At 41.8% G+C, this 23,592-nt stretch overlaps 1 protein-coding gene across 4 annotated transcripts in view; it reads left to right on the top strand.

Annotated features, from left to right (window-relative positions):
• Positions 1-224: 224 nt before the first annotated feature.
• LOC144755526 (polymeric immunoglobulin receptor-like) overlaps positions 225-23,592 on the top strand; it is a 222,536-nt gene continuing 199,168 nt past the window's right edge. For 2 of the 4 annotated variants that reach the window (XM_078644537.1, XM_078644539.1), the window contains exon 1: positions 299-426. The gene's annotated coding sequence lies outside the window, so the exon portion shown is untranslated. Of the gene's footprint in view, positions 427-10,007; positions 10,113-23,592 lie in introns of all 4 variants that reach the window. The other 2 variants (XM_078644538.1, XM_078644540.1) reach the window with 2 other exon arrangements.

The raw sequence follows: 23,592 nt of genomic DNA on the forward strand, positions 1-23,592 counted from the left end.
AGGCCCAAAATATCTTTGCAAACTCAGCACTTTTACATGAGTTGGTCGGCTCGTTTATTCAACCCACAAGAATCATGCACGTTGAAATTCTATATTAACCAGGTGTAGAAAGGCAGGCGATGCCACTTCAGCATGTTCTATACAGCACATAGTTTATCAGTTACACAGGGAATTTCCACCAAAGGCGAGCCCTTCCCTATTTGCCTTTGGGCTTTACCATTGTCACTTACAGAGAGCAGACCCCAGGATGAGGACACAGCTAGCTGCACTGAGGTAAAATCCTTGCCTTGCAAAGATCCTTCCTCATTGGTTTCCAGGATGTGCTGAATCTGATCTGTAACAGACCTTTGCCTGGGACTAGTCTGTGTGGATACACCGTGCAGACTGGTCTGCCTACTCTCAAGCCGGTTTAGAAGTTTAGCCCCGGTAGGTGAAATTTACTCTCTGCTTGAACTAAGTTATACAGTTGTTTGAATTCGGTTGAATGCTCTACTTTTTGACGATAGCCTGTGCCAAGGATATATATGAGAAAAAAGGAACTGCTTAGAATATGTTGCAAAGGGGAACCAAACATGGGATTTGTTCATAATCTAGTTAGCCAATATTAAAAAACATCAATAAAAATAATGTACTTGACTTGCATAAAATGATTCGTATTTTCTGTACAACTATGTTAAAATAACGTGAATATACTTAAAATCATTTGAGGCTTTGGCATACAAGTCAAAAAAACATTCCAAAAATGTATTTACTGCCTTTTATACATTGACCTTATTTGAAATAAGAATGATACGAAAGATGCGAAGTTTCTGCCACTTGAAACAAGTTTTGCATATGAAACACAGTCACACACTACATTAAGTATCGACTGAAGTAATAAACAGCTTTAACTAGGAGCTAATGATACACAATATCTCCAGCAGTAGACATAAAGTACGATGGTTTGGGGCGGAGAGGTGTACAGAAGACTGTTTCTACCCCTCTAGAAGAATAAGACTGAAAGTTATGTTTAAATATGTGATAACATTCCAGTGACACCCTTCCAGAGGCAAGAGAGTGCGATATTGAATTCAGTTTTTCAGCCCCAATATCCTTTTGTGAAGTGTGAGCGGTATATGAAAGTCTCCATTGTGTGAAGTGCTGAAACCACAGAATCCAGCTGTTGAAGATCATTCAAAATATATTTTTGCTGTCCACCTCCCAGACAAAAACATTATTGTAAATTGAGTGTGAATATCCCTGACTTCATTTATGATTTCAATAGAATGGGGCAGATCTTTGTTTTAAAGGAATTTCCCTCTGACCACCTACTCTCCCACGCACACTCGTGTCTCACCCACACACCACATCCACCATTCATTGTGACCACTGATGTCTTTGCTTGGGTAGAATTCCTAAATATCTGCAAAATACTTCCCCCTTCTCCAGCTGCCAAATCCCTGATAAACAAACAGGTTATGAGTATGGTTGAGTACAGATGAGGCGTAGTCACTTGGGTCCTACAGTAGTCCTTTTCCCAATTTGAGAAACTTATTTTAAATTTTACATTGAGGCTTTCTTCAACTTTCTGAAACGCTTAGCTTCATCCTCCTGCATTATCTCGTGTCAACTCCACGGACTCTCTGCACTTGCTCAATTTAATCACAACCTCTAGGTGCCTGTGTGCGGCACCACAAAAATACCAAGGTGCCCATTGGAAGTAGGGGTAGTAGTCAGAACCATTGTCCCATTCAGAGCTACTGATAGCGTGCGCATCAATATTTTGTTGGGAGAGATTACCTCTGATTACAAGATGATGGGGAAAAGCCTGCAGGAATTGCGGTTTCTGCATTGATTTAAATATGTTTTTCTACATTTACAGCATCAGCAGATAAAGGCCCAGATGTAGGTATTTACCGACTCCAGGATACCGAATTTTAACGATTCGGTATTCTAGATTCGGTAAATCAGATGTAGGTAAAAATTCGGTAATTTTTACCGAATCTGTATGATTCGGTAATTACCGAATCGGTATTTACCGATTCGGTAACATTACCGATTTTACAAGGGTGACAGGGTGTCACTTTGACACCCTGTTGCACCCCTGATTTTGTCTTGTGTGCCATGTGACACACATACATGCACTCATGGCACAGGTGTATATGCACAGATGTGCATGTACACAGGTATTCGTTATTTACCATGCAATAGAATTACATGGTAAATTACGAATCGGTAATGGCCTGTGGCACTGTTTTCAGTGCCACCTACATCTGGATTTACCAATTCAGTAAATTTACCAATTCGGTATTTTACAGAATCGGTAAATTTACCGAATCGGTAAATATACCGATTGTATATGTTTTAAGGCCCCTACATCTCCGTTAGCAAATACCGGTCAGTATTGGCTGAAATCGGCCGTTACCAACCGGTATTTGCCGACCTACATCTGGCCCAAAATTCCTGGGGGAGTTGGGGTGGGATGGGGGACTTTGGAACTGCCATGATCCTGCAGAGCCTGTAATTCAGATGGGGATGTTATCTCTCATTTCTGGCCCAACGGGTTTAAAGGTCCAACTATAAGAAAGCCTTAACAGTCGAGCACTGAGGGCCAGTGACAGTAACCCGCCCAACTGTCCAGCCAAACAGTAAATATGTATATATAACATGATCACTCTATATGTAAATAATGATCGAAGATACATGTTCTTCGTATGTGGATATTCTTTTTTTCTTTGTTGAAAGCATCACTGCCCATAAATCATATATCAACTCTAAATCCATGAAAAACTCCACCCCATACATTTTTCCTATGTGCCATTAAATGACTACGTACAGAGGGCCATATTATCAAGCAAGGGCGATACATTATCGCTGCTTTTATCGGCAGGAAACTGCCGCTAAAGCGGCGATAATGGGCTTGATAATATGCCCTTGTGTATTTCCATAGAAGCCCAGGTTCTGGTGTTAACCTGGCCTTCTATGGGAATTGATAATATGGCCCAGAGTTCTATCATCCACGTAACTAAAGAGTGCAACCTTTGGCTCCGTTGTATTTATACCGTTCTCTGCTGCAGTGCAAACTGAAACAGCTAGTTGATAATAGTGCTATATAAAATCTCGTAAGCAATTTTACAATGCAAGTACTTCTCCATCCTTTCTGGTCGGGTCTCACAACCGTTTGCTCAAGACCAGCTAAATGTTAGCCATTAAATTCAAGAGTTCACAAGGACGCCATTTTAGGTGAAATATTTTTGACAACACCTTAGGTGGTAGTAGCGCAGAATCATTTACCTAACTACGGTTTAATAACTTGAATTTAAATACCGAGCTAGATGGTATCTATATAAACAATTGCGTGTGTGTGTTTGGCAAAGTTAGTTACATTGTTCCCTTTGTGGAAAGTACATGGAAGGGGAACTTCTGAACAATTAGCTAAACAGTTCCTCTGGAAAGTACTGTAATGTAACTTTTTTTAGATCTTTACGTTTACAAACAAGGAGCATTGTTGCAGAAAAGATAACATTTTGAACAGCATTTTCTATGTGGGTTACCAATAACAGAGGTAGGTAGTGAAAGAGTGTGGCCTAGTTATAATTAGTGAGTGCAAAGATTTTTTTTTCCACCCACAAATTCTCTGATTGTCCCCCTTCACAAAGTTATCTCTAATTATCTTCTTCTTTGCCAGTCCACAGTGTTACACGTATGGTAAGTATATTTAAGGTAAGTATATATATATATATTCACTGAAAAAAACACAGGTTTCAGGGATGTTATAGGTACAAATTAGCATTTAAAAATCCTATGAAATTCCCTGAAAAAACTGATAGGTTTCAGGGACATTATAGTTAGTTGGACATTTCACTCATACAAATTCCGCCGTTATAGTTAGTTGAGCTAACTATAACTCGGGCCCCCGCAATGCACTGCTGATGACGTCTCATATTACATTATTCATGACGTGGTCAGTGACATCACTGATGACATCTCAAATGACATCACTGATGACATCATCCAGTGACTTTGTGTATCTGTAAAGTTTAAATATGTTTTATATATATTTTGGCCAAGTTGTTTTGAAGAATGAGTGGATATATAAGTGTGTGGATGGAGGATTTAGTAGGTACATGACTGACTGTATAAGTGAGAGATTAAATGTGTCTTATTGAATGCATGGATTAGTGACTAAACTGTGTGAATGTCTGTATGAGTCTATGCTGTGTAAGCTGTTGCATTGGTTGGTGAGTAGCTACATGAGTGTCTATATGGGTTATTTGTTGGTTGTGTGCGTATTTGTATGGGTGCCTGAGTGTGTTAGTGGGTGGGTGGGCGGTGTGTGACTGTGCATAGATGTGTGAGTGCTTCATTCACTGGGTGTATGGGTTGAAGAGTGCACATGGAAACAGCTGTATGGGTGGGTGTGTGTATGGGTGTGTTGGTGAGTGAATGGATATATCAGTGCTAAATATCCAAGTAACTACATATGAAAAACACAGTGCATATGAGAGATGGAGTATATAAATGACTATACGTGGGAGTGAGTGATTGTGAGAGTGGCTGTATAGATCAGTGTGTACTTGTATCAGTGATTGTATAAGAGAGCAAGTATATGTTTGTATCTGTATGAATAAGTGAGGTTGTGTGTGTATAACTGTATATGTGAGTAAGTGTGGCTCAGTGGTTAGAGGCGGCAGACCCGGAATCTGAGATCGACCGTGGACCAGGGTTCGATTCCCCGCCTCTGCGGGTCTCGGGCTCATAAATTCCACGGTCTCGACAATTCTCGCTCCGGTGCCTCCTCGACTCACGGGGTCACACTCTGCGACTCTGGGCAATAGCTTGCTTAATCTCCACATCGGCCCCTCGCGGCGGGATGCCTGGCTTTCACCTGTGGATACCCTGCCGGGGTTTCTCACAGGGGAATACCAGGACGGGTTCCCTAAGCAAGCGCGGAGATGCCCCAGGGTAAGTCCTGCGCTATATAAGTTTCATACATTTACACACATTTACACATTTAAATAGAAGTGTGATTGCTTCTTTGCATGACTGACTAGATGTGTGAGTAACTCTGGATGAGTAGCAGTGTGTGAGTGTTGTATAGGTGTATGAGTGCCTATAATAGTGTGGTATTGATGAGTCAATGCATGTATGAGTGGCTCTATGGGTGAATGAGTGGATGTGTGTGTAGACCTATGAATCAGTGGGTGCGTACGTAGTAACTGGTATTGGTGTCTAAATTGTTTTGAAAATGGTAATCTGTATTTTAGAGTGGGTGTATCAAAAGTTTTATTAAGGTATGAGGAGGTGCATCAGATTTTCAAGTGGAAGATGTCATCAGTGATGTCATTTGAGATGTCATCGGTGATGTAATCAGTGATGTCACTGACCATGTCATGAATGATGTAATATGTGACGTCATCAGCAGTGAATTGCGGGGGCGTGAGTTATAGTTAGCTCAACTAACTATAACGGCGGAATTTCTATGGTTTTGTGTGAATGAAATGTCAAACTAACTATAACGTCCCTGAAACCTATGCTTTTTTCAGTGAATTTCAAAGGTTTTTTAAATGCTAATTTCTAACTATGCCTACAAAGCTAGGACATGTGTAGAAAGAGGAAGAAAGGCTCAGAAAGAAGCAAGACAAATGCAGAAAGAGTCAACAGAAGTCCAACAAGACGAACAAAAGTGCAAGAAGAAGCAAGAGATGTGCAGAAAGAACCAACAGAGGAGCAGAAAGTCCTCCTGTGCCCCCAACTGTTTACTGAGGGTAAGCACCACAGAGCTGCACTGCAAAGTGGTGTAAAAAGGGGGCATGGCCTTGGACCACCTCTCTGCAACGCAGCTCCCTGGAGCTTGCTGGAGGTACCTGGTGGGCTAGTTAGCCCTCAGGGACCCTCAGGATTCAAGAGGACTTAATCCCCCAACTTAAAACACGCCACAGGGTGCGTTTGCACACTTGGCACATCAGGCCACGCCTCCCACCACTGTGCAAACACGCCCCCTGGAGCATTGTATATTGGAGGATTACATCCCCTTGAGTGCTGGGGGCCCCCTGAGGACAACTAGCCCACCAGCTACCTCCAGTAAACGCCACAGAGCTGCGTAGCAGAGAGGTATAAAAAGGGGCATGGCCTCTCAACAACTCTCTGCAACGCAGTTCTCTGGCGCATACTGGAAGTACCTGGTGGGCTAGTTTGCCCCCAAGGACCCTCAGGATTGAAAGGGACTTTCAGCCTGATTCATGTAGGTAAATTGCACTCGCAAAGGGCCAGATTCTGAGAATCTGGCCCTTTGCGAGTGCGATTTTTGCATTTGGTATTCATGATACCAAATGCAAAAATCGCTATTTAAGAAGTCGCAAATATGCGAGGAATAGCATTTAAGGAATCTCTAATAGAGATTCCTCAAATGCTATTCATGAAACATCAAGAAATAGCGATTTTGAACTTTTGGGGCCGCTATTTACCGACAGGTCAGACCTGTCGGTAAATAGCAAAAACTCAGAAAAATGCTTTTAAAAGCATTTTTCAAAGTTGCATGTAGCACACACACATGTCCTTTGGACATGTGTGTGCGCAACACCTGTCCAAAAGTGCATTTTAGGGGTGCTACAGGGCGTCCTTTGGACACCCCTGGCACCCTTAAAATCGCTATCTTAGTTGCGAGTAGCAAATTGCTACTCGCAAATCCCCATTCATTCCTATGGGCCTCTTGGCCCATAGGAATGAATGGGGAGTATTTGCGAGTAGCAAATTGCTACTCGCAAATAAAGAACATGTAGGAATCGCTATTTAAGTAGCAATTCCTACATGAATGCCGTTTTGCGTGTCCTCAATAGCGAATCGCTATGATTCGCTATTAGGGACACGCAAAACGGCATGTACATGAATCAGGCTGTTAATCCCCCAATTTACAAACGCACCCCCTAGCACATTGTAAATGTGCCAGGGGGTGCCGGTTTAGGGGTCTAGGTGGTCAGGGTGCTTCTACCCTGCCCCCTTCTCTTGCGACTCGCTTCTACCGAGCCACACAATGGCTGCCAACACTTCCTGGTTTAGAGTGTTTGCAGCCAATCACAGTGAAGCTCGTGCATGTGACTTAGGCTCCGTCTAGATATTGAAACTTTAATTTTTCTAATTTCTCAGCAACTACTGAACGGATTTACACAATTTAAAAAAAAGGTAGCTGTCTGATCCAAGAAGTACATTTGTGCCAAATTTGGGGGAATTTCAGCTGTAGCCTTGCACAAATTTTCCTATGAGAAATTAATTTTTTGACTCTTATTTTTTGAATTTCTCAAAAACCACTGAAATGATTTACACTATTTGAAACAAGGTCGCTTTCTGAACTAAACTCTACCTTTCTGCCAAATTTGGGGTAATTCAGTTCAGCAGTTTGGGCTGTAGCTCGTCGCAAAATTTCCTATGGAAATTTACATGGGGTAAATGTGTTTTGGGACCCCCCTTTTTTCTCAGCCCCCGCTTGACCAATCACCCCCAAACTTTCAGGATGGGAGCTGACCTGGATAGACTTTTATTTTTGCAGAATTTCGCAAAGATTTGTGTAACAACGCTAAACTTATTAGCAAATCAAAAAATGCTTTCCCTATGGAAACTAGGTTGTAACTATAACTACCTACTGGGACTGCCAGTAGGTAATATTTATACATATATATATATATATATATATATATATATATATATGTAGAAAGACGCCATCCACCATGTTCCCATTTAGCATTGGAAACAAAATAACGCCAGAGCGAAACCACAGATAAGTGCTATTTCTTCAGTGCTTTATTTGTGTTCAAATTTCCTGCCAGCAATCTGTCATGACGCGTTTCGCCTCTCGACGAGGCTTGATCACATGATGTGTCAACAAAACAAATGAGGGTATATATAGTGGAATCCACTTAAACCAACAGCAGCTGTGTGTAATATGCAAACAGTAAACATGGTAGAAATACTGCCCAAATGTACTAGCAGCAAGCAGCATGTTCAGGGCATAGTGCCCAAGGTAATGTAAATATATACTTTTCAAATGTTAAGAAAAACATATACTATATACAAATACATAAAGAGAAAATAGAAAATTGTTAAAAGCCATTTTTACACATTAAAACCAATTGAATAAGTCATATATACAAGGATAAATCCAAAATTTCATATAACTAAATATCTACATTGATTTTTCTAGAATAATGCAAATCCAGGTGAGGATATTAGGAGGAGTGGATAATCCCAAACGATGTGATATCCTGCCTCGCAATCCTAATTCCCCACCTCTGGCCTTAAACTGTCCTGTTACTGTTTGTCTAGTCTCTAAATGTTGACTGGAAGTTACACCTTGCTGTTGAAGTGGAAGTTAGTTCAAACTTAGAACATATCTTGATACCCCTCATGAGGATACTGGGATATCCAACCAAACGTGAATAAAGTGTACGTGTGATTTAAAATCGGTTTCTGATGAGGAACAACCAACCCAAATTTATCGTCTTGGCCACATCTGGTCCCAGATGTTTAGATCGCAGTCCAAGAATAGATAAACTGGCGTGTGGAATGTCATATTATTTGTGTTAAAAATGTCATTATGAACAAGTGTACATATCCTCACTGGCATTAAGGCCTCCCGGGTTCTTGCTGTTAAATTCCAGGATATATCTTGTCTCCAGTAGTCGTAGCTTTGCATCCCTATTGCCTCCCCTCTTAAGGGGCGGGATTGTATTGACTAGATAATATACTAACCCATACTGTTATGGGTCAATTCGAAATGCCGTGCTACTGGATATGACGGATCTTTTCCTGAGATAGCTCGAAGATGCTGCAAGATCCGTTTGTGGGCGGGCAGCCGAGTGCTGCCCACATAGCATAGCCCACATGGACATTGCAGCACGTAGACTACATACTCTGTTTTGCATGTGAGTCTGTGCTTGATGGCAATCGGCTTATCGTGAAAGGGAATGGAGTAGTGAGTCCTGTTAACACCTTGTCGACAGGCCTTACAGAATGGACACTTTTTAAAACCCTTATTCAGGTCCATCCAGGTCCCTGATAGTGGTTTGTCCAAGTTGTTACTAACCAATGCGTTTGCCATTGTCGAAGACCTGCGAAAATTCAATTCCGGCTTATTGGAGACAAAATTGCCTATTACTGGATCTCTTTTTACTAGATTCCAGTTCCTGCTGGCCTTTGCCCTTCAAGGTTTGTTCCCTGGTGATACTGCGTGTCCGTTCTATAGCCGCATCTATTTGATCAATACTGTATCCTCTCTCCAGGAAACGGAACTTACTCTCTCTCTGGGCTTTGTCACATTCCTGATCAGTACTGCAAATTCGTCTCATGCACAGCATCTCCCCATAAGGGATGCTGCGTATGAGATGTCTAGGATGCTGACTAGTGGCATGCAGCAGTGTATTCCCAGAAGTCTCTTTCCTGTGCAGTTTTGTCTCCAAATTACTGCCCTCGATATACACTTCTACATCTAAGAAGTTGACTTTCTCTTTGTGAATCTCAGATGTAAACTCTAAATTATAGATGTTGATGTTCAGTTTTTTAACAAAGTCAGTTTCCTCCTCCCTGGACCCCTTCCAAATCATGAATAAATCATCTATATACCTCAAATACATGATTACATTGTTGGTCATTGTGGCCTCATGGTCTTCCATGAGGACCCGCTCCTCCCACAGTCCCATGTGCAAGCACGCGAAACTGGGGGAAAAGCAGGCCCCCATGGCCACCCCTCGTAGTTGTTGGTATACCTGGCCGTAAAACATGAAGTAGTTCTGCTCAAGACATAGTTTTAACATGCCAATAATCATTTTGTTGTGGTGTACATAGTTCATAGGGAGTTTGTCCAAATAGTACTCAACTGCTTTGATACCATCACTGTGTCTGATGGAAGTGTATAGTGATTTCACATCTAAAGTCATTAACAGATAATCGTCACTCCAAACAACTTTTTCCAATTTGGTTAAAAAGTCTGTGGTATCTCTCACGTAAGATTGTAATTGTATTACCCATTCTTGTAGGAAATAATCGATATATCGCGAAATATTTTTGGTGGAGCTGTCAATTGCCGATATGATCGGCCTTCCAGGTGGAACAGAAATGTCCTTATGCACCTTTGGCAACAGGTAAAAGGTGGGGATCACTTGGTAATCCTTTTTCAGGAATTGAAATTCATCCTTGGAGATTAGTCCGCCACTCTTCCAGTGTGTATATATATATATATATATATATATACACACACACAATCCAACACCCACCCCTAAGAATGGGCTCCAACACATGCTTAGGTTCATAGTAAGTATGCTGCTCTCCTCTCTCCCCAATATAGCCATGATGGCCCCATCCCTTTGCTCAGTAGAATCGCAAGTAACCTAGGCATACTCATAGACTCATCAACTATCAATGCATGACCAAAAATCCTCCATATGTGGCATTTGCTTTGGCACCTGGCGTCTTCTAGAAAAAATCTTTAGATGGCTTCCATTGCACTTATACAAAGCACTGATGCAGTCATGAAAAACACTGGTGCAGCTCCAAAAATTAAGCAAAATCTTTTTATATAAGTAAATATCTCCCATAATTACAGCAGACTTGCTGTCATGAGTGATGTAACATGTGAAGTCATAAGCACAGAGGGAGCTGCCAGCAAGGCAGATTCCTCTGTGCAGGAGCAATCGTTTCATCTCTTTCCCTTCCTACATATATGTAGACACGGAAAGAGATGAAACCTCTGCTTCCAGTGGGCAGCAGCACTTTGACAGCTCCATCCCGCTGGAACCAGAGTATCTGCTTTTGTTTGGAAGGATCTGTCAAAGCGCATGCCAAGCAAAAGAAAACAGTTATGTCCCGGCGGTTGGGTATCCCGGGACACAGCAGGAGCCGGCCCTGGGGGGTGGCAGCCATGTATGGGCGTACATACTGCTTGAAGTGTTGGCAACCAATCAGATTTCAGCATGAGATCAGGAGGGTTTGCAAACCCTATGTGTCCCTAGATATACAAATTAGTTTTTTATTTAATATCTCCTAAACTACTGAACGGATTCACACCAAGTAACAACATTTTTCTGGCCCGAAATCTACCTTCCTGACAAATTTGCTGTAATACCATTCAGTGCTTCGTGCTGTAGTTGTGTTTAAAATCTCAATTGAAATTAACATGCATGGGAATAACACATTTTTTACCTCGGCCCCCACTTAATTGGTCACCCTGAAACATTCCTTGCGGAACAAGAATTACCAGCACACACTTTTTGGAAAGTTTCGGCAAGCGACTCCAAAGATATAGGCAAGTCAAAAATGACAGGCGGTAAGTTATATATATATATATTCACTGAAAAAAACCATAGGTTTCAGGCCTTATATAGTTAGGAATTAGCATTTAAAAATCCTTTAAAATTCACTCAAAAAACTATACGTTTTAGGGGTGTTATAGTTAGCTGGACATTTCACTCATACAAAACCATTGAAATTGCTCCTATATAGTTAGTTGTACTAACTATATTTCACGCACCCGCAATCCACTGCTGATGATGTCACATATTACATCATTCATGACATGGTCAGTGACATCACTGATGACATCTCAAATGACATCACTGATGACATCACTGATGACATCATCCAGTGAATGTGGTTTGCTTCGTTATTTAAATATGCATTTTGTATATATAGCAATTTGCATTGAAGAATGAGTGGATACATATATATAAAAATAAATATTTGGATGTAGGATTTAGTAGCAGTGTAATTGACTGTTTACTTGACCAATTTATAGTATCTCGCTAAATATAGTCGAGAGTGACTAAACTGTTTGAATATCTGTATCACTTTGTCAGTTGTTGTGTAAACTGGTTCTCCAGTTGGTTACTAGCTATGTGAAAGGCTATATTAGTTATTGATTCGTTAACTGAGTATTTGTATGGGAGAGTGAATGTGTGTGTGGTTCGGTGGGTGGTGTGTGACTGCCCAAAGATGTGTGAATAGTGATTCACTAGATATATGAAGAATAATACTTCAGATGTTTGTGTGAGTGAATATCTTTATGGGTGGGGTGATGAGCAATTATATTTCTCAATGGTACATGTCCAACAAACTGGAAAAATAAAAGGCAGTGTATGTGTCAGTTGTTGTATATAAATAAGTATACATAAGTCTCAATGATTGTGTGAGTGACTGTATGGATAACTTTATACTTGTAATAATGATTTTATAATTCACTAAGTATGACTTACTATCTAAATGAATAGATGAAGTTGTGTTTGTATAAGTGTGTAGCAAAGTAAATATGTAAGTATGATCCATTGTTTGCATAAGTGAGTAGGATGACTTCATATGTGAATAGGTTGTGTGCTGGTGTGTAATGTCGATTTAGGTGTATAATATTTTTGATAATGTTCTATTGTTCATTGACAGCATGTATGAGTGAATCTACAGGTAAGTGATTAGATGTGTGTATACATCTATGAATCACTGAGTGGGTTTTTAGATACTTGTATTGCTGTAACAATGGATTCAAATATGATACTCTGTATTTTACAAAGAGTGATGAAAGATTTTACTAGTGTATGAAAAGGTGTATGTGATTGTCACGTGGATGATGTCATCAGTGATGTCATCAGTGATGTCATTTGAGATGTCATCAGTGATGTCACTGACCATGTCATGAATGATGTAATATGTGACATCATCAGCAGTGGATTGCGGGTGCGCGAAATATAGTTAGTACAACTAACTATATAGGAGCAATTTCAATGGTTTTGTATGAGTGAAATGTACAGCTAACTATAACACCCCTAAAACTTATAGTTGTTTGAGTGAATTTTAAAGGTTTTTTAAATGCTAATTCTTAACTATTTAAGGCCAGAAACCTATGATTTTTTCAGTGAATTTCAAAGGTTTTTTAAATGCTAATTCCAAACTATATAAGGCCTGAAACCTATGGTTTTTTCAGTGAATTTGCAAGGTTTTTTAATGCTAATTCCTAACTATATAAGACCTGAAAGCCCACCAGGAATCGCCAGTATGCGCCAGGGGACTGCATTGCAGAGAGGTGTCATGAAGCCACGCCCCTTTTTACACCTCTCTGCAACGCAGCCCCTGTGCATGTTTGAAGAGGGGGAACTAATTCCCCTTGCATACTGGGGGCCCCTGGGGGCCAACTAGCCCACCTGGAACCTCCAGTTTGCGCCAGGGGGCTGCATTGCAGTGGTGTAATGAGGCTATGCCCCTTGTTACACCTCTCTGCAACGCAGCCCCCTGGCGTGTGTGCAGAGGGGGAACTAATTCCCCTTGCATACTGGGGGTCCCTGGGGGCCAACTAACCCACCGGGAGCCTCCAGTATGCGCCAGGGGGCTGCATTGCAGAGAGGTGTAATGAGGCCACACCCTTTTCTACACCTCTCTGCAACGCAGCCCCTGTGCATGTTTGAAGAGGGGGAAATAATTCCCCTTGCATACTGGGGGTCCCTGGGGGCCAACTAGCCCACCTGGAACCTCTAGTATGTGCCAGGGGGCTGCATTGCACAGAGGTGTAATGAGGCTATGCCCCTTTTTACACCTCTCTGAAACGCAGGCCACTGGCGCGTTTGCAGAGGGGGGACTAATTCCCCTTGCATACTGGGGGTCCCTGGGTCATATCTGCCCAAACGCCGATATTCCGAACAATTGAAAATGACTTTTCTTGAGAAACATTTGGATTTGGATTATCATGTCCTATACTTTGGAAGTTTTGAAAGACTGACTTTGAGGATGCTATAAATTACTCAAGTCTGCCCGAATTGTGTTGGTAAAATTGATACCTAGTCACTTTGAATAAGAATGTACTTACGTCTCGTCTAACATTTGGAAGAAATATCTAGTTATATGACAACAGGATACCGACATAACTTGAAGGAAATAAGAACGCCCTGAAGAAGTTCTGTTGTACAGAACGAAACGCGTCGGCTGGCTGTGGTACATTAACTTAAGGAAAATAAAAAGATTCAGCGCTTCAATAAGGACTCTAAGTGATATGATTTGATTGGACTTATTGTGCAAGTGGTGCTGTGCCAAACTTTGGAATATTCTCCACTACTCTCTACTACTTACTCTCTACTACTCCACTACTCTCTAATACTCACTCTCTACTACTCATTCTCTACTACTCTACTACTCTCTACTACTCTCTCTCTACTACTCACTCCCTACTACTCACTATCTACTACTCTCTACTATTCACTCTCTACTACTCTCTACTCTCTACTACTCACTCTCTACTACTCTCTCTCTACTACTCACTCTTTACTACTCACTCTCTACTACTCTCTACTTCTCACTCTCTACTACTCTCTACTACTCACTCTCTACTACTCTCTCTCTACTACTCTCTACTACTCACTCTCTACTACTCACTCTAGTACTCACTCTCTACTACTCTCTACTACTCACTCTCTACTACTCTCTCTCTACTACTCTCTACTACTCACTCTACTACTCACTCTCTACTACTCTCTACTATTCTCTCTTTCTGCTACTTACTCTCTACTACTCTCTACTACCCACTCTCTACTACTCACTCTCTACTACTCTCTACTACTCACTCTTTACTACTCTCTACTGCTCCACACTACTCACTCTACTACTTACCCTCTACTACTCTCTACTACTCACTCTCTACTACTCACTCTCTACTACTCTCTACCACTCACTCTACTATTCACTCTACTACTCTCTACTACTCACTCTCTGCTACTCTCTCTACTGCTCTCTACTACTCTCTACTACTCACTCTCTACTCTCTATTACTCACTCTCTATTCTCTACCTCTCTACCTCTCTCTACTTCTCTCTCTACTAGTCTCTAACTCTCTACCTCTACCACTCTACCTCTACCTCTCTACCTCTACACCTCTACCTCTCTACCTCTCTCTACACGCACACATATACACATATATATATGCATATATATGCATATGCATTTATATATATGTATGTGTATATTACCTACTGGCGATAGCCAGTATGTATATATAGTTAGGATTGATTTCCATAGGGAAATCGCAACATTCTATTGGGAATAACTTTGGCGCCGGTTGAGGAATCTGCCTGAATTTTTCAGCAACTTTGCCTCGCGGCGCTCCGGTCACCGGTAAGCTGCTATAGATATATACATTTTTTTGAACCTAAATTACTCAAAATCCACTGAAGCACATATCTTGAGACATAGCAAAGGCACATCGGGCTACCAGTCCCTACAATTTTGCCAAGTTTGGTGAAAATCCATTCAGCCGTTCGAGCTAAAAGTGCGACAGACCGCCCTATGGAAATTACCATGGGGAAAACACGTTTTGGGACCCCCCTTTTTTCTCGTCCCCCGCTTGACGAATCCCCCCAAAACTTTCAGGGAAGGAGCAAAACTGAGCTGGCCAAAATTTTGGAAAATTTCACACAATTTCCTCAATCAACGCCAAAGTTATTCCCAATAGAATGTTGTGGATTTCTTATGGAAACTAGGTCCTAACTATATGGAGCGGATATATGACGGTACCACGCGTACTTTTACAACGCGTACCGTTACAACGCTACTTTTACCATGCAAGTCGTTACAACGACTTGCATGGAGGGGCGCTGGATAGTAAATTTTTTTATTTACTATTCCAACTCCAGTCCCCGTGGACTCTAGGGAAAGGAGTTGGATAGTAAATTAATCTATTTACTATCCTGGAGCGCCCCCCAGCGCAAGTCGTGGTAACGACTTGCGTGGTAAAAGTAGCGTGGTAGCGGTACCGCGTTGTAAAAAATGTGTGGTTACCATTGTATACCATATATACCTACTGGCTATCGCCAGTAGGCAATAAAAAAAATGTAAAAGACTTAAAAAGAAAAAAAAAATATATATATATATATATTCTCAATGTGCCTCTGCAATGCACAGCATATGCCAACACATATTACATCACTCATGACATGGTCAGTGACATCACTGATCACTTCTCAAATGACATCACTCATAACATCATACAGTGATTGTGAGTGTTTGCTAAAAGATTCAGAGTGTTAAAATATATACTAATATACTTCAAAAGTTAAATTAATTTAGTTGTGTACTACTAATGAGTTATTCTATTTAAAGATACATTATGTTTTGCATTAAAATATAGTGCTAAATACCAGTTGTTTCACTTAATCATACATAATTTTGAAGAAATGTTGTCCATTTCTACTGGTGCAAACTATGCATATTTCCAACAACCCTGCTCAAAATGACTAATACTAGTATTTTCATATGATTCACATATGGTTAAAGGCATGAAAATAGGTAGTAGTAATTAGGAATGGGTGAAATTCCCTTTTTTTCAACCGTGGTAAGCAGATGGAAATCTTTGGGAATTCTTCCTTTTCCACATTGCCTATCCAGATTGAAAAAAGGGACAAATGCAGGTAAAATTTCCAGCAAAATAAGAACTCCTCATTTCTCACATTGAGGAATGCACGAAGGAGGAATTCGTGTACTGTCCAGTAGAGTAAGGGCTGGCTATTGTAAATAACGTAATGGTAATTACATCAAAGTAATTAATATGACTAGCCTTAACAGTGTTCTTTGAAGCAACATTTCCAGCAGGGGAGCCTGTGTGTGGTGTCTACCTGCCAGAAGTACCCTGCTCACAGGCTTGACCAAGAGCTTTCCATGCTGGGGAAATTAATTTTCAGTGCACTGTCTAGGTATTAGACAATGTATTATCTTAATTCATTTAGCATTAAGGTAAATGCAATGGCCAACCCCTCAACGTGCTTCTAAAGGCTACTGTGCTTGTTCTTCTTTTTGTCCTTGGAATAGCAAATCTGACCCAATTCTGCTCCGCGAGGGGAGAGGGAGGCGATTGGGCAAAATTCCTGTGTTTTGCTTACAGTATGGGAATTTTGCCCATCTCCACTGGTAATAATACTATTAGTAAGATTAGCGGTAGGACAAGTAGTAAAACCATTAGGGCATTTATTAGTACCGGTATAATGTTATGCTATGTTTAAATTATTGGAATGGGTTTGATATTAAATCTGTCTGCAGCATGTATTTGTTTACCAGTAAGCCTACCTTACACAGGGTTTTGAGGCGTCTGAGCTGCTTTTTTGATTATAGTTTTTTGATATTGTGTTTTGGTTTGTCTCTTTCTTGAGAGCCAGTGTTTGTTCAGTACGAATCTGGTGGATTATTTCAAGTGTGGGAAATATGACCTGAGTCTTTACCATTTGTTTATAACAAATATCTTTTCATAACAAACATTCCTTTTCCCGGGACTGACTTTTTATGACATTCTTTGGTGCTGGGAGCATCATGATGGTCAACTGTTTGACATGTGTGTTTTGTGTTTTATGTGAGATGATCTGCTTAACACCTTCAGTGCTATGGAGATGTTCCTCCTGTGCTGGATATTATTTATTCCCATTGTTCATGACAAGGTCAGCTCGTCATAAGCACATGACCAGTGTACTGCATGACGAGCTGAGCTCGTCATGAGCAGCGAAGGGGTTTGTGCTCTGTTGAAAATTTCTCTGTGCTGTATTTGTAGTGGCCAGTGCATTTGGGAGTGCATGCTAAAATGTACAAGAGTAGTTTCACCGTATTTGTTGTGTTGATTGTTATGTATACCATAGTTTAGCGAAAAGAACCAGTTGAGTGCTAGTTCACAGCATATTTGAGTTCTGTTGAATGTATTATTGGTATTCTGTTTATTGTGCTCTGTTGGAGGGTTGAGTGTGCTGTGCCTAGATAGAAAGTGCAGCTGGAAGCCCTTTCATACTAGAAACAGTGGTGCTTGAAGTACAAATATCTATTGTTAGACCTGGCCCTCTCTGAAGTGTCATCCCCAAACATTTCGCCTTCACCTCACCTGTTTTCTGAATTTGTTTTATATGGCATTAAACTGTGCACTTTACCACTGCTATCCATTGCTAAAATGCTTATTTTCTCTCCATAAAACATGGAAAGATTGGCATACACCTGATTGGTAAATTCAATGTACTTGTAAGTCACCAGAATATGGTACTATGGGCGGGCACCCAGGACCTGTAAATTAAATGCTACAAGTGGCCTGTAGCACTCATTATGCCACACGTGAAAGTAGCAATGTACAACATTTCTCAGGCCCAATTGTAGCTTGTAGTAGTACATTTTTAAACTGCTATTTCGAACTGGCAAAATAAACCTTTTGGCAGGCCTAAACCTTCCTTTTTAGTCTAAATAACTCAATCCTAAGGTAGGCCCCAAAGCCCCATAATCTGTGTGCACTGTATTTGAAAAGGAGGACATGTCTGTTTAAGTTTCAAATGTTGTGGTTGTGAAGTGTTGCATGGCCTATCTCTCCCATTCACTAATACTGGGTTTCCCACTACTTTTAATTGGTGATAGCTTTAGATAGGGAGCAGGTACAGCTATGGCATTTACACTCAAATTAATTATAATGTTAACCATCTTTAATGGTGAAATTGGATTTTAAGTCACAATTCTGAAAATACCACTCTTAGAGAGTTGGAATTTTCATGTCCTAACCATTTATGCCTTCTGCAAGTGCCCTGGGTCACATGACTGTGAGTGACTCTGCTGTTGAGGTTTGTGCATTCCTCCTACACCGTGAGCAAAACGGTCCTCAAGTGTGGGTAGGGTTGGCCATCCTGCCTGGATGGCTGGGGACAGAACTGTGCCTTACACCCCTTGCAGGTCAAAGAGCTTGCCTCCAGCATATACCAAGGACCCTAACACCAGCCTTTTGTCACCCCAGACATCTTGGAGCCTTTACAGGGGAAGGGAACATTTTTCCAGAACCAGATTCGGCGGAAGTATAGGTAATCCTCCCACTTCAAGGGCTGGCACCAGGTATAATATTGGTCTCTCACAATCTTTTCAGTACACTCCTGGACATGAGGACATTAGGGAAGAAGGACTGTCTTATTCCCTAGAGGAATGCCCTGCTGCTTGATGCTTGCTTTGTTCCCTAGAGGATCGCCCTGCTGCTTTAGACCTTCCCTTGTTCATCAGAGGACTGCCCTGCTGGTACCAGAGAATTGTCCTGCTGCCTGAGACATGCCTTGTTCCCCAGCGGACTGCCCAGCGGCTTGAGGCCATCCCTGCTCCCTGAGTAGGAAGGCTAGATCTGCTCCCTTCATCCTGAGTGACTACAAGGACCAGTTGACTTACCTCTTGTTCTGAGCTACAGTAATACAACAAGCTCTACAAATGCCCAGATGACCTGCTGTAACTGGACCTGCTGGTCTCTGTTGGAAGGAATTCCTTATCCCCAAGAGGCCTCTCCCCAGGCGTTGGACCCTTGGCTGGCATCAGGGGAATTCCTCCTATGAAGAAAGGAGGAATCCAGAAGTTTTGGGCGTTTCATGACTGTGAATGGGCCTGTTCCCTCTGAGAGCCTGCCTCTTTTGATGAACACCAATGTGAAGCTCTGATGAACCGGACTCTTCACTCCATAGCGACTACCAGCACTGCGAGTTCTGCACTTTGCATTACAGCAATAACAGGTCCACGGTGACTGCCAACGGAAAGATCCAGCAATGACCATCTGCGACGCCCATCCAGATCTTTACTCTACAGCGATGCCTGTCTGACGCCAGAACTGTGTCTGCAGCACGCTCTCTGCTCCTTGCAGTCTACTCTACCATAAACTGCTCTCTTTGCCCTATCCTTGTGACTCTGAGAACCTAACTTTTTCAACAGAACTAACCTGGTCCCTGTATCTGACCCTTGCTCCATCATGGTCGCACTGAACTTGTGACTTTCCCCATGTCTAGCATGACTAGATGACCGCAAGAGATGCTTTGTGCTTTTAGATGCTTACATACCTAAAACTTTTCAATTCAATATCTTTGGTTCTACTGATTGGACTTTTGCCATTTTTATATCATATTATTTATTCAATGTATCCTATTTAATTAAATTAGTTTGGGATTTTTTTGTGGTGTGTTTTCACTTTTATTACTATTTGTGTGCTGCATAAATACTTTATGCAGTGCTTCTAAGTTAAGCCTGACTGCTTTTGTGCCAAACTACTAGAAGGTTAAGTACAGGTTACCTTAGTGGCTTTTTGTGGTTCACCCTAACAAGGACCGTGCTTGTTGCTATGTTGCTAGAATAGGGTTTCACCCCCATCAACCAATAAACTCGGTTGCTACATTATTACTACCAATACTTGTTTTATGGATCTTTTTGAGCAGTGCATAATTAGAGTTTGGTTTCAGGTGAACCCTTTTGTGATGAAGGGAATCGTTTCCCCAACTGATACTGTTTCCTTAGTAAGATCGAAAGCCCTCAGTCGATGTAACCTTGGTACCTTGAGTGAGCTCTCAAGGAGAGTGAAAGTAAAGTGCAGCTACTGTTGTAAAGAATATGTTGAGCCTGCTAAAAGCTGGACCCATATATTGCATTTTTTTTAGTGGGTGTGAGGAGTAACACGTGTAGTGTAGTTCCTATATTCCCAATAGGCTCTGCGCATTGGAATAACACAAACGGCAGTTTAGACGTAGGACTGAGGTCATCTAGGTCTCTACTGAATATGTTAGACTTAATTAGGTATGCCAGCTCGCTCAGAGGTCACTAGAAACTTTCTCGAATGAACAGGAAGGAGTTAACTTTCCTGATTAGACAAGAAGGGATTAGTTTCTGACAACCGCATAAACATGACAACTTTGCTCACCCCAGAATAAGGAGTATATCTCCAGAGTCGTGTGAAAACAATAGATAGCTATTTCACTCAGTCAATCTTGCATGCTTAATTTCACCAGGAGTGCAGAGAAATAGAGAGACGGGCGTTTTCAATAAAAGTTGTTATTTATTGAGCAGTCTTCTTTCTCATGCAAGAGAAATGAATTGCCACAATTGCAATACTTGTTGTAAAGTAAAGTGCGTACAGTAAAAGGAGTTTTATGAAATAATACTGTAAAACATTGATATGGTTTCTGAGCCATATGATACTTTAAAACGGATAAAATATATACATACATAAAATCATTGACTAAACGTACTCAACTGATGCTTCTAAGATACGCCTACCCCGGTGTACCTGATCTAAGCCTAATACGTGGGAAGGAGTAAGTAATTTGCAGTTTAAGTTAAGTTAGTTTTTGCCAAGAATCTGAATCAAGAATTCTCTAAGGATCTAATCAGCTCCGTACCTTGGTTATAGAATAAAGGAGGTCTTGTATCTCTCTCTCAGGACTCGATCTCCCAGCAACCCGCAAGGGTGACTCGAAAAACACCGGAGCTGGATTTCTCAGCAGTAGAAAAGACAGCGTCTCTCTCAGTGCGTCAAGTGGGAGGGTCGGCTTCCTTCGGCTCTCGCATCAGCTGGGCGTCGGGCAAGTAGATAGCCGCTCTGCTCCAAACCACCGTGTGTTTGCTTAAGGCAACGTTGGTATATTTATACCTGGAAGGTGCCGGGTTTGACGTAAGGTTGGACATAGGACGTCACTAAGAACTTACAGTTCTTTCTGGACTCCAGGAGTTCTTGTTCAAATCAAAACAAAAGCAGGGGAATTCCCGGGCTGCTGGAGGCTTGGTTTGTTTAAAGAACGCGTTGTACTTTCTAGGAGTCTATGGGAGTAGCCTTGCCGTGTTTGGACTGCATTGGCTATGACTAAATATGGATATGATTCTTATGCCTTTATAAGGATATGATTTGTTATAACCACATAAGGGCATGAATCGCGAATATTTAAATAGGGTCCTAGATAAATTCACAACACACGCAAGCTCCTCCGTTTAAGATTAAAACCTGGGGCCTCATTTATGAAGTTTTACCATAGGGAAGAGCAGCAGCCCTTCCTGCTGTGCTTCCCAACGGCAAAAGAACAGGGCAGAAATACGCCGTATCTATAAGATACGGCGCATTCCTGTCCTTTTCCCCTGCGCCGGGGCACAATGGGCTGCCTTCGCCAACGCAGGCACCTTTGCACCATGGTGCAAGGGTGCCTGCTTTGCGGGGATGATTATTTTTGTACAGTAAAAGAAACCTTTCTGTACAAAAATAATCACAAGAAGCTTTTCCTCTTTCTTTGTGTGCTGCAGAATGCAGCACACATAGAAAAAGGAAAAACGAGGAGAAATAAAGATATTTCTCCCCGTTGCGCATCCTTACGCCTCTTTTGGCACTGCTTTAGATTCATGATTTCTCGTAAATCAGGAGCAGTGTCAAAAGGCCATGGATGTTGCTGGGAACGCCCCCAGCAACACCCATTGCACGCCCCTTTAACACAGAACGCTGCGTTAAAGGGACTGATATTTATCAGGCAGCATTAAGCCCAAAAAAGTGGCTTAGTGCTGCCTGATAAATATCACACAGGCTTCTGCGCCTTGGAACGTCACAAAAAAGTGACGTTCCAATGGCGCAAGGGGCCTCATAAATGAGGCCCCTTGTGTTTTGAATTGCTCCTCCTTCACTGCTACTAATCCCTATTGCATTCTTGCTCTGAGCACACTCCTTCCTGCCCTATATGACCACACCTCACGCCGTTCATTGCCTCTCATCATTGCTTTTAGCCCCCTGAGTTACCTCGACAATGCAGTGACAACACACGATGCACAAGTTCCCTCAACAACAGGGCTGCGTAGAGGATGAAGAGGGGAAAAGGTGGAGGTCTATGTGAGTGGTAGGAACAGGGTTAAGACAAGTCAAGGCAGGGAGGGGCAGCAGGGGATGAAGTTTCTGACGTTAAAAGAGTGGTTCAGGCATTTGATGCATGTGGTCAGGGGCATTGGCACTGCTTTCGGAAATGCCACTAAGGAAAAAAATAACATGTCGTGTACGGATGTACCTTAGACAAAACATGAAGAAACGAAACTCCCATCACGTCTGACAGCTCCATCCGAACCTTCTATATTTATATAATCCAGTTTCTCAACACGCAAATAAAGAAAAAGAGAAGTCCCTAAGTTTCAGACACGACAAAGTCTGTAAATAGAAACTGAGACGGGCATGATTCCTGCTTCCCGCTCTTTGTTCTTGCTACCACCCGCTTCAGTGAAGAGATTCGAAGTTTGTCCACGATGTCAAAGCCTGACACGCCGCATGATCCAGAGTGAGTCACCTCAGTCTGGGCATAGGCAGAAGTCAGATGTCATCACTGGGCCCTTGTGCTCATTCATTCCGCTCACTAAACTGAGTTTCGTGAAATGTGCGAAATTCCTCACATTTTTCATTGACCAATTATGTATCTTTTCTTCCTCGCAGAATCTGGTTCAAGCAGTAAAAGTCTCACAGAAGGGCATTTTCTGTTCAGACCAGTCTTGATTCAGTATCCTGTTTGACTTCAATATTCAGTGATATCCTTGCACGATATATCCCTTTGAGATACCGGCAAAGCGTTTTGAGCAAATTGAGTAATTCTGAATAATGTTCGAAATATGTGAATTTGCACACACTTAGCGGTTCCTCTACCCACACGGCTTGGCAGCAGGGTCCATCTCCACGGACAGACAGAGTCCTGCAGGGCAAGGCTCCCTTCCTTCTCTCCCCTCTCAGCAGGAAGGCAGCTCACACGGCCAATTGCAGATCCGCAGCTTCTTCCAGCAAGGCTTGCAGAAAACCGATGATGTCCCCTCACCTTCAGGCCAAAGGTTATCAGCGAT

The sequence above is a fragment of the Lissotriton helveticus genome, chromosome 5_1 (assembly GCF_964261635.1).
Source record: "Lissotriton helveticus chromosome 5_1, aLisHel1.1, whole genome shotgun sequence".
NCBI classification, from domain to species: Eukaryota; Metazoa; Chordata; class Amphibia; order Caudata; family Salamandridae; genus Lissotriton; species Lissotriton helveticus.